This window comes from Protopterus annectens, chromosome 3.part0 (assembly GCF_019279795.1).
Source record: "Protopterus annectens isolate FY-2018-M chromosome 3.part0, PAN1.0, whole genome shotgun sequence".
NCBI classification, from domain to species: domain Eukaryota; kingdom Metazoa; phylum Chordata; order Ceratodontiformes; family Protopteridae; genus Protopterus; species Protopterus annectens.
Window position 1 is genome coordinate 207,839,693 of NC_056731.1, and position 13,789 is coordinate 207,853,481.

Below are 13,789 nucleotides of genomic sequence, written 5' to 3' on the forward strand. Positions count from 1 at the left end.
GGACAGACTCTTCGCATCTAAGGCTAAGCATAACTATCAAATGTCCAGATTTCTGCCTCATATTTTTGCTTTGCTACTCATAAAATTTGTGTTTTTTATGGCAAATCACCGAGTACTGAAGCCACTACATAATGACATACATTTCCGTTTCATATCGTTCAGAAAAAATGCATGGAAAGACAAATCTCATTATTCTAATGACTTTAAACTTATAAGAGCAATATTTAAAATCTGTCCCTAGATAGGAACTAGAGCGACAGTCTTTCAGTTTACAGAGGGAAAACAAAACTGGAATGGGAGCAGGAAGATGTTAACAAAATGGGTGGGACTGTTAGAACCTCATTAATGATGTCACAAAAAGGGAGGTGATTAGCTAAGTGGGTGGTAGTGTTTTCAGCTTCGGTCCGAGACAGAAATGTGATGTTAGCAACGAGATAGTGTCCCTTTAACTGTCGTAATTGTGGAGCCAACCATGACTCTAAAAGAGGGAAGTGCTTAGTATTTGGTCAACAATGCCACAAGAGTAAAAAAATGGAATCATTTTCCAAAGTTTTGTAAATCAGACAAGCCTTATTCAGTTATTAACAAATGTCACCCAAAAAAGCAAGCTGATCATGTAGAGAGCTGTAACCATACTCTCTATGTAGATGGTGTATCAGTGGTCAGTGAAAAGGTTAATAGAGTAGATTTATTGGCAAAGAATGAAGCATTTTGTACTGTCCTGATCAATGGTAAAACCACAGACACTGGTTCAAAATGTAATGTAATGTCAGCAAAAACATTTGCTAAAGTGAGAGCTGGTTAGCAATTTAATTTGGTCAATTGTGCAAAGCTTGTTGCTTATGGAGGTGAAGAGATTCAAACCGAAGGCTCAGTAATACTTTCATACTATCCATCTGGGAAAAGTTACAGCTTGCAGTTTTATGTAGTCCGAAGATCCATGCAGTCATTATTAGGTCTCAGAAGCAGTTTGAGAATGAAACTGTTCTCTTTTACTTAAGAAGTACATCATGTAAGTACATGCCCCAGTTCCAACTTTACTGATGCTATTTTCTCAGTGTATGCTGATGCGTCCGATGACAAGCTAGGCAAACTTGCAGTTGTGTACTCCATGAAAGTAGACCCAGAGGTCAGTTCAGTGGACAGATCAGTAAGAAGACTTCCAATAGCTATGCAGGACACAGTCAAGATCCATTTAGACAAAATGGCGCAGCAAGGTGTGATTTGTACAGTCACAGAACCAACTGAGTGGGTGTCATCCATGGTAGCTGCTCATAAGAAAAATTCAGATGAAATCAGAATATGCATTGACCCAAGAGACTTGAACAAGGCATTAAAAAGACCTCATCATCCTATGAGTACAGTCAAGGAGATTGCAACCCTCATGCCAAATGCCACTGTTTTTTCTGTCTTAGATGCAAAGAGTTCATTTTGGCAAGTGATGCTTGATTGCAAATCTTCACTACTGACTGTATTCAGTACCCAATTTGACAGATACAGATTCCTCAGGATGCCTTTTGGAATAGATTCTGCCAGTGAAGTCTTTCAACGTGCAGTGGAGCAAATTTTTCAGGCTACCCATGTGCAATAATAGTTGATGATTTACTAGTTGGAGGTAATGGTGAAGCAGAGCATGACAGAAACCTCAGGAAAGTTCTGGACAGAGCATGTGAAGTGAATTTAAAGCTCAGTCCTCTGAAGTGCAAATTCAGGCTACCAGAAGTTACTTATGTAGGTCATTTATTTACCAGTATATGTTTTTAGACCAGATCTTTCGAAGCAAACAGACATTCTTGAGATGCCAGCTCCAGCCAATGTCCAAGCCTTACAGAGTTTTCTTGGCATGGTTAACTATTTGGGCAAGTTTATCTCTCACTTTAGTGAGATATCTTCGCATTTAAGAGAGCTGACAGAAAATATACCACATGATCATGGTTAGAACACCACCAGAGAGCATTTGATAACCTCGAACAGCAAATTGCTAACCCACTATATTAAGATACTATGATGTCCACAAACCAGTAGTTCTTTCCTGTGATGCTTCAAAGTTCGGTCTTGGTGCAGTTATTTTTCCAGAAGGCAGACCTGTTGCCTATGCATCTAGAACTCTTACCCAAACTGAGATGCAGTATGCTGAAATTGAGAATTAACTTTTGGCAATTGTGTTTGCATATTCACAGTTCCATAATTTTATTTATGGTCGAACAATCCAAATAGAAACTGACCATCAACCTCTAGTTACTGTTTTAAAGAAGGCTATGCATTCCACTCCAGCAAGACTACAAATAATGATGCTTAAATTGCAAAAGTATAATTTCAAAATGGTCTATACAAAAGGTAAACTTCTTTATCTGGCTGATACCTTATCCAGATATTGCCCAGAAATACTAAGGAACAGCTTGATGCAGAGAATTTTGATTTTAATGTCATGGAAGTGCGTAATTTTTCTCCCATGAGACTTGATGAGCTGAAAGATCATACAAAAACTGATCCAATTTTGCAAATGCTCAACTACTTCATCAATGTAGGATGGCCATCAAAACAATCCTGTGTACTGTCAGAAGAACAACCTTACTTTCCATACAGAGATGAGATGCTGATGGAAGATGGTATCATTTTCAAAGTTCCAAAAGTTGTTGTTCCTACTTCCTTACAACATGAATACATTCAAATTTTACATCATGGCTACCCATGCTCGATTCTACCAAAAGAAGAGGGACAGGACTACTATTTTGGTATTCTCTAGCAAAAGACATTTATAAAGTTCTTTCTTCTTGTTCAGTGTGCAACAGTATTAAGCCATATTTGCAAAAAGAGCCACTTCAGCTAAGCCAAATTCCTGAACTACCCTGGTCAGCAGTAGCAACTGACATATTTGAGTGGAACAGTAAACATTACTTAGTGTTGGTAGACTCTTATTCATACTGGTTTGAGGTCGATTTACTACTTAACCTAATATCCAGTGCTGTTATTATTAAGATAAAATGTCATTTTTCAGTCCGCAGTAGTCCACACAAAGTTATTTCTGACAGTGGTTCTCAGTTTACCAGTCAATTGTTTCAGAGATTTGCAAAGAGTGGGACTTTATCCATGTTACTAGCAGTCCTGAATATCCACAGTCCAATGGCATTGCTGAATGTGCAGTACAGAGTGCAAAGCAATTACTGGAGAGGTCAAAGCTTGACAATACCGATATCTACTTGAATTTACTTAATCTCAGAAATATACCCCTTGACAATCTATTAAGTTTGCCTGCTCAGAGAGTTCTATCTAGACAAACCAGAACAACCTTGGCTATCAGCTCTAATTTGTTGGTGCCTAATGCTAAAAACAGAGCAATCAAAACCCAACTTTTTAAGAAGCATTCTTCTCAGAAGTCCAGCTAAGGTAAATGAGCAGATTTCTTCAAATGTTAAGAGAAAGAGAGACAATGAGGATGCAAATGGCAAAAAGCTTTGATCGAACTGGTCAAGTTAGAGGTATCTATGTACTGAGCAGAGATCGTATTTAGTGGAATCTGCAGGTATAGAGTACAGGAGGAATCACAGACATCTTCTTCCTGTATCAGAAATGATATTGCAGTATCATACCTGTGATACAGGCTGTAGATCTTAGAGCAACCCTTACAATGTTTGTACCAAAGAACGTGTCTCCAATGCCTCATCCAACTTTGACTTTTATGTTACAAGACCTAGTGTAAAATACACAGCAACTTGGACATAATTGTTTTCTATGTGTCTAATTTTGTATGATTGCATGTCAAACAATTAGTTCTGTATAACTGCATGTCAAAAGATCATTTCTGCAAATTGCATGTGATTGAATGCTGCCATTTTGTATAAGGGCTACTTCTCAAAGAGGGAGGATGTAACTCAGAGCATGTGTATGTACCTTTAAGAAGCAGTTCCAGATGTAGCACTTGTATATAAATACTGAGCACGTGCAGGCAGCAGTGCCATTTTGAGAGAACAGCCAGAGTGGTAACATGTATGAGTGTGGTAGTCAGTCTGTTTATAATTTTGTTTAAGTTTAAGTTACAAAGCCTCATTTCTGATGTGTTTGTGTGTAATAATTATCCTGACCAAACAAGTGACAATATGTACCACTGAAATGTATTTCAAATATTGCTCTTATTATTCAATAAGTTACCTAAGGACTGAAATGTCATCAATTTTTACTGGTCGGCTTCACATTTTGTCAAATGTAACTACAGTTTCAATGTTGAGACTGTTCATCTGGGGCAACAAATTCCCATCATTGCCAACACCTTTGGAAATTGTACATGTAATGTTCAGAAGCTGTGTACATAACTGCCCCCTGTATAAACCATCTCATTTTTTTTCTGTAAGGTGTGTTATGATAATTTAGTTTCAATGACTGAAGCACAGACTTTGTTGTCAATTTTTAATTGTTTGTCCTCTCAAATACTTAAGCAGTGGTAGATGGTTACCAGATATGAGAAACCACAAAGGAAATTATCTTTTTATGTAAAATATTTTTCAGCATAGGGAATCACTCTGGTCTAATTTCTAGCTTTACTAATGATGTTTCACTCATCTTTGTATTCCCATTATTCTAAGGAAATACTCAATAAATGGCTACAAGGATTTACGGATACATCACCTTTATCTCTTCCTTAATTTTCCATTAACTTCAAATTCTTAGAAACTTCCATCCAAATCTACCTTCCCTTAAATACCTTCATCAGCAAAGTGTGGTTTACAGAGAAAAAAAATCTTTAGTATGTGGAAATTACAATGCATTACTGTCAGTCTGAATATCTAATATGTCCTCTGCTAACCTTCAAATTATGTTCCTCTGCTAACCTTCAAGTTATGTTCTATTTCTAGGTAACCCTAAAAAAAAGAAATCAAACTGTCACTTCATGTTAGCCTTAATACCATTGTGATGTTAAATATCAAACCAAATACCTTCTTGGTAGGGGACTTTAATTACACAACCATTGACTGGCACACTTATACCTCTAAACATGGATATGCTTAGACCTTGTTAATACTAGTGCATTGGAGTAAATTGTAAAACTACCCATTAGAAGCTCTAATATCTCTGACCTAGAACTTAATAACCTAACACACACATATAGCCCAACATGCATCTCCTTATTCCTGGTTAAATCTGATTAGAAATCGACTACCTTCTCAGTCAGGCTTAAAGGTATCAACTCACCAGCAAATGAGATCATGTTTGCGGATTTCATCAAGGCAAACCTACTTCAGTTTTAGAAGACATATGCAAAACTCCCAACATTCCTCACTAATGGACCTAGGAAAGAAGGCTGTCACTTTAATCTCCAATTTGTATCAGTATCTAAAAGCTAAAATGTAAAGTCTGTAAGTCTGACCTAAATGCTTAGGAATATACATCGTTAATGTAAGGACCATATTTATAAACTGAATAACATAAGAAGGAGAGTATGAGAAGTAAGAAATGTCCATCCTCCTACCTACAGACTTTGCGAAACATGCAGTCAAGGAACATAAGAGCACGATTAGAAAAGCAGAGTTTGAATTTAAGGTTGCTACATCTGCCAAATGAAGTTGTAAATCTTTTTTTAGTTATGTTAGACAATTAAGGAATAATGTTCAACAATACACTGAGTGCATCCACCTTTGCCTGTAGCCCAACAACCAGCATATTTAAAAGAGAACTTTTGGAATGGGCAGCGGTATGGAGATACAATGTGGAAAAGAGGTCGAACAGACACAATGAGAGAGCGAGGCAATATCAACAATATGATAACAGAAAGAAATGGTATTGATTTTAAGACAGTTCTGTCATTTATTAATGAGAACTTTTCTGATGACAATAATGAACAAGTATAATATTGAGTTGTCTGTGTTGAATTGTGGTTTGAAGCATGTTCCTACTGTGTTACCCAGAATACATGTGCTTAAAACTGGTGTTTCATTTAGTTAGGAAATTGCATTTGTTATTTTTTTTTTTCTACAGCAAAGTATAATAATAGTTTAGTAACTGAGGAGATTGGGGAAGGCTCAAATGACCTGTCTGAAAGTTTTGAAGTTAACGGTGAAAACACTTTTTACTCATGTAAGCCAACTGTGGAAGGTACTATGGACAATAATGTGCATCGTCTATTAGATACTACCAATATAACTTATAAAAGCAGATTCATGCCCAGTTTAGTTCATGAAGGCGTACAACATTTTTCTGCTATGGCTAATTTTACACTTGAGCCTGCATATGAGGATTTTGTTAAAATGAAAGACAGAGTAAATTATAACTTTACAAATGCAGAATGGTTGGCATTACAGTATATGAGCAAACAGAAAGAGGACAGCCACGGTGGTGCAGTGGTTAGTGTTGTTGCCTCACAGCAAGAGGCTCTCTGGTTCGATCTTTGGCTGGGGTGTCTTCTGTGCGGAGTCTGCATGTCCTCCCTGTGGTCATGAGGGTTTCCTCCGGGTGCTCCGGTTTCCTCCCATATCCCCAAAGACATGCCGCAAGTGGATTGGACATGCTAAATATCTGCCCTAGGTGTGAGTGTGTGTATGTGTGTGCCTTCCGTGGAAGGTTGGACACTGGGCTGGCAACTCGACACCGTAAAACTCCACTGCCAATCATGAGCAGACAAGGTGATCCTCTGTGGCGACCTATAACCAGGAAAAGCCAAGAGAGAGAGAGAGAGAGAGAGAGAGCAAACAGAAAGATTTACCCCAGGATTTAATAAAATCCATGTAGGCACAGTGTACAACCTACTCAGAGTGCATTCATGTACACATCCACAGTTCACCCTCAGCAGCGCACCTTGCATAGTAATGATGGCGCGCTGCCGAGGGAAAGCCAAGGAACATGGATATCACATCAGTTTAGGGAGAGGTATGGTGGCTATCTGTGGCTGCAGATGAGCGTGAGGCTCTCTGTAATGCTCCCCACAACTGTTGTAATGTTGTGAAGTGTGTCAAATGTATAATATTTCATTTTATGATGTTTTATTTTTTTTATTTGTTTTTTTAACTGCATGTTTGCGTGGTGTGGAGCACAAAATGCCAAGCTGTGCTCACATATAGATAGCTGACACCTGCCAGACATCTAAAAATAAAAACTGGATGAAATTAATTATCATAATTACATTTTTTTCTTTTTTTTTTAATTGCCTCTTACACAGTGTGGCGCACAGTGCAGCAGAGCCGAGCGACACTTATACATACATAGTTGACACCTGCCAGACATCTAAAAATAGAAACTGGATGTAATTAATTATTTACAGGTGTGTTTAAGTATGTTTGCGTGGTGTAGCACAATGCTCAGCAACACTAGCAGGTAGCCTAATAGTATATGTGAAGGTATACTAGCTTTCATAGCATCCAACCAGCTACATGGGTAGAGTTATAGTCTTATGTGTAGTAGGTCCTGGGTTTGAGTCTAGAACAGGCAGTAAATGAATATAATATTTTTCTTTAATTTTCTTAAACTATTGTGAATTTTGGCACTGCTGCACTATGTTAAGCACTGCTCATTTATGCTAAGTAGTGCATAAACATGCTAACAGCTACCATGTTTCTGCAATGCTAAGCCTCGCTAAAACCACAGCTCTGTGAGTTTTCATGCTGCTTGGCTTTGATTAGCTGGTGTGCATGCTGCTAAGTGACACATTATTTTTTTAAATGTTGCTTAATGACATGCAAGGATGGGAAAACAGCCAACATTAAGCCCTATAGGTAGGAATTCTGCATCATTCATTGGAGTTAATCAGCTGTTGGTATGGCTGGTGGTGTTGGGGAAGGTGTATGCTTTAGGGTGCAGAGGTGGGGTATTCATGAGTCCTGGGTCATGGTTGGGCTCCTGGTTAAAATCCATGAACCCCGGCTGGTGCAGGATGGATTCCAGGGCTAAGAATGTAATGTGGAAGCCTGGGACCATTTGGCCAGGGAACTCATCAGTGTTACTGGTATCCCCCACACAGGTAAGCAGTATTGTCACCATTATGATGACCTGAAAAAGAGAAAGAGAGGAACCTTAGACATCTGGGTCTAAGAGGCTAGGGCAGGGAATGCCCTACAAATATGTAAGTAATTTTTCCTCTGTTTTACCAATATGCAAGCTGAATGTCTGCAAAACTGGTATGCATAATTGTGTGCTTTTTCCCAATTGATGCATCTGAGAGGGCTCCCAATGTCAAGTCCCATGTCGGGCGCATAGCCAGGTTGCACCTTGAGCATGGTAAGTATGGATTTAGTATGCTAACTGTAGTGCAATAAGCAAGAAAGACTAAACCATTTACTGCAATAAAGTATACACAAGAAAAACTGTAGTGCAATAAATGGGCAAGTAGAACTGTAGTGCAATAAATGGGCAATTAGAGCTGTATTGCAATACACGAGCAATAACAACTGAAGTTCAATAAACAATACCAATAACACTAAGCAAAATAGTGTTCAGCAGGATTGTGTTGTCATAATCATGTCAGCAGAACTGTGTGCATTACTTGTCTTTGGTAAGGTTGCTGCAGTCAAGCGTAACACTGTAATAGTTGTGGAATGCAAAACTAATGGCCTGTAAACTGTATTGCTTAACTCATAGTACTGTCCAAAGCTGACTCCAGGCCAATATCAGTCACATAATGCTCTCTGTTCCTTCTACTTCAGGTAATAAAGGTATATGGGTGAGATAGCCCACTCCATGGGCAAATATTTTGTGTGTACTTCACAGATATTTCAAAACAATAACAATACAAAATTTTCACCAGCATTGTTTATGCTAAAATAAAGCTGATTTAATATATGCAGTATGGTTGTATTCCATGCTTGTGTGCTCTACTGTCACTGCAGTCAATTATAACACTGTAATAGTTCTAGAATGCAAAAAGAATGTCTTGTAACTTGTACTGCTCAACTCATAGTATGGTTCAAGGTTATCTCCAACACACTATCAGTCACATAATGCTCAATTTTTCTCTCCCCAGTAACAAAAGTTATATGAGTGAGTTAGCCCATGTTATGAGCAGATATTGTGTTTAGATTTCACAGGGTTTTAAAATCAATAAGAATAATGTGTTCACCAGCACTGTTGATTCATAAATAAATCTGTCTACTTCCAATAGTATGGCTGTATTCCTTGGATGTCTATACTATGTTGCTGCACTCAATTATTATATTATTTGTAGATGTCCCCTATAGTCACAGTTATTGGGTTCTACTCCCATGCATGGCAACTAAGGCATGACAGCTGTCTAGTTTATGAACTGTACAGAAACATGTCTCTCAAGTGTCATGATTTCTCATTCTGTAATTAATATTGTGTTAACCATCTGTCACAGGATTACCACAGAAATGATTACTTGGAATGCAAAGTATTACCAAATCTGCTTAAAGAACACCTTGGTAGTTATATATGTTCACATGATGTGCAAGTGTTCTGTCTTGTTGTGTACCTGTATTTGTTATTACTTGGCACATACTGTCCCATGAAACAGCATGAGAGGTACATATGTGCTACATCACCTATAGGAGACTTGTAGTCACTGTACAGAAAACTGACAATACACACTTGTTGAGTTAATATTACCACTGTTTTCAGGGATATATTCTGCAATGTCAATAATGGACTGTTTTTTTCTCTCTCCCCACCCCTTATCTGCATGTATTTAATATTATTATGTATTATTATGGTTTACTATTAACATACTTTGTTAAAATAACTACATTTAGGGAAATGCGGTTTATTATTGTTATGTGTTATTATGCTTTCATATTAACATATCTTGTTAAATTAACCACGTGTTAGCCCTTATGCTTTAACTGTTATTGGCATGCTGTTAACATGCTGACTGTTCTGTTATTTCATGTTGTGTCATATATAATAAACATTAATATGTATTTAGGTTAATTAATATGATATTCCATGCTATTAATACTAACAATGATTTGTTCATAAATAACCTCAACTTATTGCTATACCTCAATTACAACAGCACATCAAGGTAGGCTGGTTCTGGCTGATACCCCTTCCTTGCCCCTGCAATGCCTGCAGCAATGAGTAGTGCCACAACACAGGATGGGGAGTGGTCCCCCTCTGGGAGCGATGGTGGAGGGGATGTTGTCACCCAACCTGAGCTGCTGGTCTTGGTGCACAGGATTGTCCACCATAGCTATGATTACCACCTGCGCTGGATTGAGGACATGCTGGCCAACCTGGTGGGGCAGCCTCACCCCGGTGCCCAGCCTCCAGCACTGCCACCCAGGTGCAGTCCCATGGGTGGGGATGTGAGTCACATTGCTGCCATCTGGAGGCTCATGGGACTTGAATTCTACTACACCCTCCCTATCCAAGGTGTTCACTCCCCTCATAGGTCACACAACTCCCCTGTCTGTTGTTTGGAAATGCATTATCACCTACCCAACTTACCTCCCTCACACATACCTATGTCCTTTTTCCAACATTCCACTCTAACCTTAAAAAAATGGGCGCCTGTCAGAAAAAAAAATATTGTCCCATACATAATTCTCCATTTCACACACATGTCCACTGGACACATGTAATTTTGTAAAATTGGGTTGACAATGTACTTATGTTGTCCTTACCCCTCTTTCTGGGGTTTGTGAGTCACAATTCATCTACAAATTCTGTCAAATTGCACAGTTGTTACTGTACAAGAAATGGATAGCTATGGTTCTTTCCTACACCCTTCCTGCCTTTCGCTATGTTTCTCCACCCTGGTTGCCCCAATTTCACTACTTTCCTATCTCCCCTTTTTTCTTTTCTTCATACTTTTTTAGTGCACCTTTGCTAAGTTCAGCTAAATAGTGCTATAATGACTATATGTGTTTATAACATTGTAAGACACATGTACAAACGAAACATCTCTGCCAGTTTCGAACTCATACCCATCAAACAAACAGCACACTGCATTAACCCACCATGCCACACACCTGTTAATTAAAGCAAGTGGTTTAAACAAAACATAGCAATTGCCAGTTACAGTCATTAGGTATGTTTTAGTGGATTCATGTGCTGCACTGAACCACACAAACTGGAATAAAAAGTAATGGAAAAAATGGGAGTGAAACTTGGACTCTGGTGCTATAGTACACCAATAGACAGCCAATGACATGATAATAGATGCAACTGAGGCCTGTGATAGCAGGTAAATGTGCTGTTTTATCAGCGACATGTAGAAACTCACCTGCTAAGGCATTCATGGCAAAATACATGTTCAACTGGGACTCTGGTGCAGAAATACATCTATATGAAGCCATGCACATACTGAGGGATGTAGAAAATATTTGTCACAGCCTGTATGTGTGCACATATATCTTGCAAATACACCTGCTGTAGCAGTGACTTGGTAACTCAATCTGTTAAATGCTTTGCATACAGTACATTTTGCAACACACAGTCCTGGGTTCAAATCCAGTATTGTGTTGCATTTCAATTACATTATTGTGAAGACAGCAACTGATAAATGACTCATGCACTCTTTATCCACACAACACATTGCAAATCAAATAGCAGCTTTTTAATGCTTGAAGTCACAGGCCTGCAGGTATGGACATACTTCACATATCTGTATAGCATTACTAGATGTCACCTAGTACTCTGTTATTGACAGAGTTGCCTAACATACGTACCTTAAACATATGCCTTAATTGGAGTGTAAAGGTTACCCTCACCCTGGCACTGCCTCTGCAACAGGGCTGGTACAGCTGACACAGATGCACCTACAATTTGTTGTCCTCCAAACGGTTCACACTCTCTGCCTATGTCTATTACCTGCAGCAGCAGCTGCAGCAGTGGCAGCCTGTGGTACACACTATGTAAATGTTTCTTCTACAGACCTAACCTCTGTGACAATATAGTCTCCTCACCCCAGTAGTGTCCATCTCAACAGCTAAGAAAGTGGCCCTGGTTTACATGAAGGCCTTATATATTGTGCAGAGGTTGCATGTCATTGGCTAACAATAGTGCAATTCAACTGTTTTGGCTGCAATTAGCATATCAGAGCCACATATTGGTTTAGAGGCAATTCCCTACTAATGCAAAGCATGTTAAAAATGCAAGCAACTGGCTATTGGAAAACATTCTGTATGAGACTTTCCTCACACAGAGCACACCTTTGTGAAACATTACAAGTAGCACATTTCAACAGAAGAGGACTACAATCCACCAGGTATTGTAGTGTTTTTTTTTTTTTTTTTTTTGTATAACAGGATGCAGATGGAAGGATAGAAGTATGGGGAATAGGGATTACAGCAGTAAGCCTGTCTTAGACCTGTGGTAATGAGATGTCATTGATATCCTACTGTCTTACACCTACAGGGGAGTAAATCAAGATTGCATTGTCTTTTGCCATTGTGGCACACTGATGTTGTTGGACTGTCCCTTTATAGTGGTTGTAATAGCACACTGCTATTTGTCTGGAACTGGTCTTATGACATATTATTGGGTGATTGGCCTTAGGGGACACACAAGAGTAGACTGGACTGTTGGTTGTATAATTATACAGCAGAACTGCTCATGGCACACAGAGAAATACTTCAGTATTGATACTATCTTGGTTGTATCCACACACTTAGTATGTTGTCACACTGTGAGGTATGCAGAAATACATCTATATGAAGCCATGCACATACTGAGGGATGTAGAAAATGTTTGTCACAGCCTGTATGTGTGCACATATATCTTGCAAATACACGTGCTGTAGCAGTGACTTGGTAGCTCAATCTGTTAAATGCTTTGTATACAGTACATTTTGCAACACACAGTCCTGGGTTCAAATCCAGTATTGTGTTGCATTTCAATTACATTATTGTGAAGACAGCAACTGACGAATGACGCATGCACTCTTTATCCACACAACACATTGTAAATCAAATGGCAGCTTTTTAATGCTTGAAGTCACAGGCCTGCAGGTATGGACATACTTCACATATCTGTATAGCATTACTAGATGTCACCTAGTACTCTGTTACTGACAGAGTTGCCTAACATACGTACCTTAAACACATGCCTTAATCGGAGTGTAAAGGTTACCCACACCCTGGCACTGCCTCTGCAACAGGGCTGGTACAGCTGACACAGATGCACATACAACTTGTTGTCCTCCAAACGGTTCACACTCTCTGCCTATGTCTATTACCTGCAGCAGCAGCTGCAGCAGTGGCAGCCTGTGGTACACACTATGAAAATGTTTCTTCTACAGACCTAACCTCTGTGACAATGTAGTCTCCTCACCCCAATAGTGTCCATCTCAACAGCTAAGAAAGTGGCCCTGGTTTACATGAAGGCCTTATATATTGTGCAAATGTTGCATGTCATTGGCTAATGATAGTGCAATTCAACTGTTTTGGCTGCAATTAGCATATCAGAGCCACATATTGGTTTAGAGGCAATTCCCTACTAATGCAAAGCATGTTAAAAATGCAAGCAACTGCCTATTGGAAAACATTCTGTATGAGACTTTCCTCACACAGAGCATGCCTTTGTGAAACATTACAAGTAGCACATTTCAACAGAGGAGGACTACAATTTTTTTTGTATAACAGGATGCAGACGGAAGGATAGAAGTATGGGGAATATGGATTACAGCAGTAAGCCTGTCTTAGACCTGTGGTAATGAGATGTCATTGATATCCTACTGTCTTACTCCTACAGGGGAGTAACTCAAGATTGCATTGTCTTTTGCCATTGTGGCACACTGATGTTGTTGGACTGTCCCTTTATACTGGTTGTAATAGCACATTGCTATTTGTCTGGAACTGGTCTTATGACATATTATTGGGTGATTGGCCTTAGGGGACACACAAGAGTA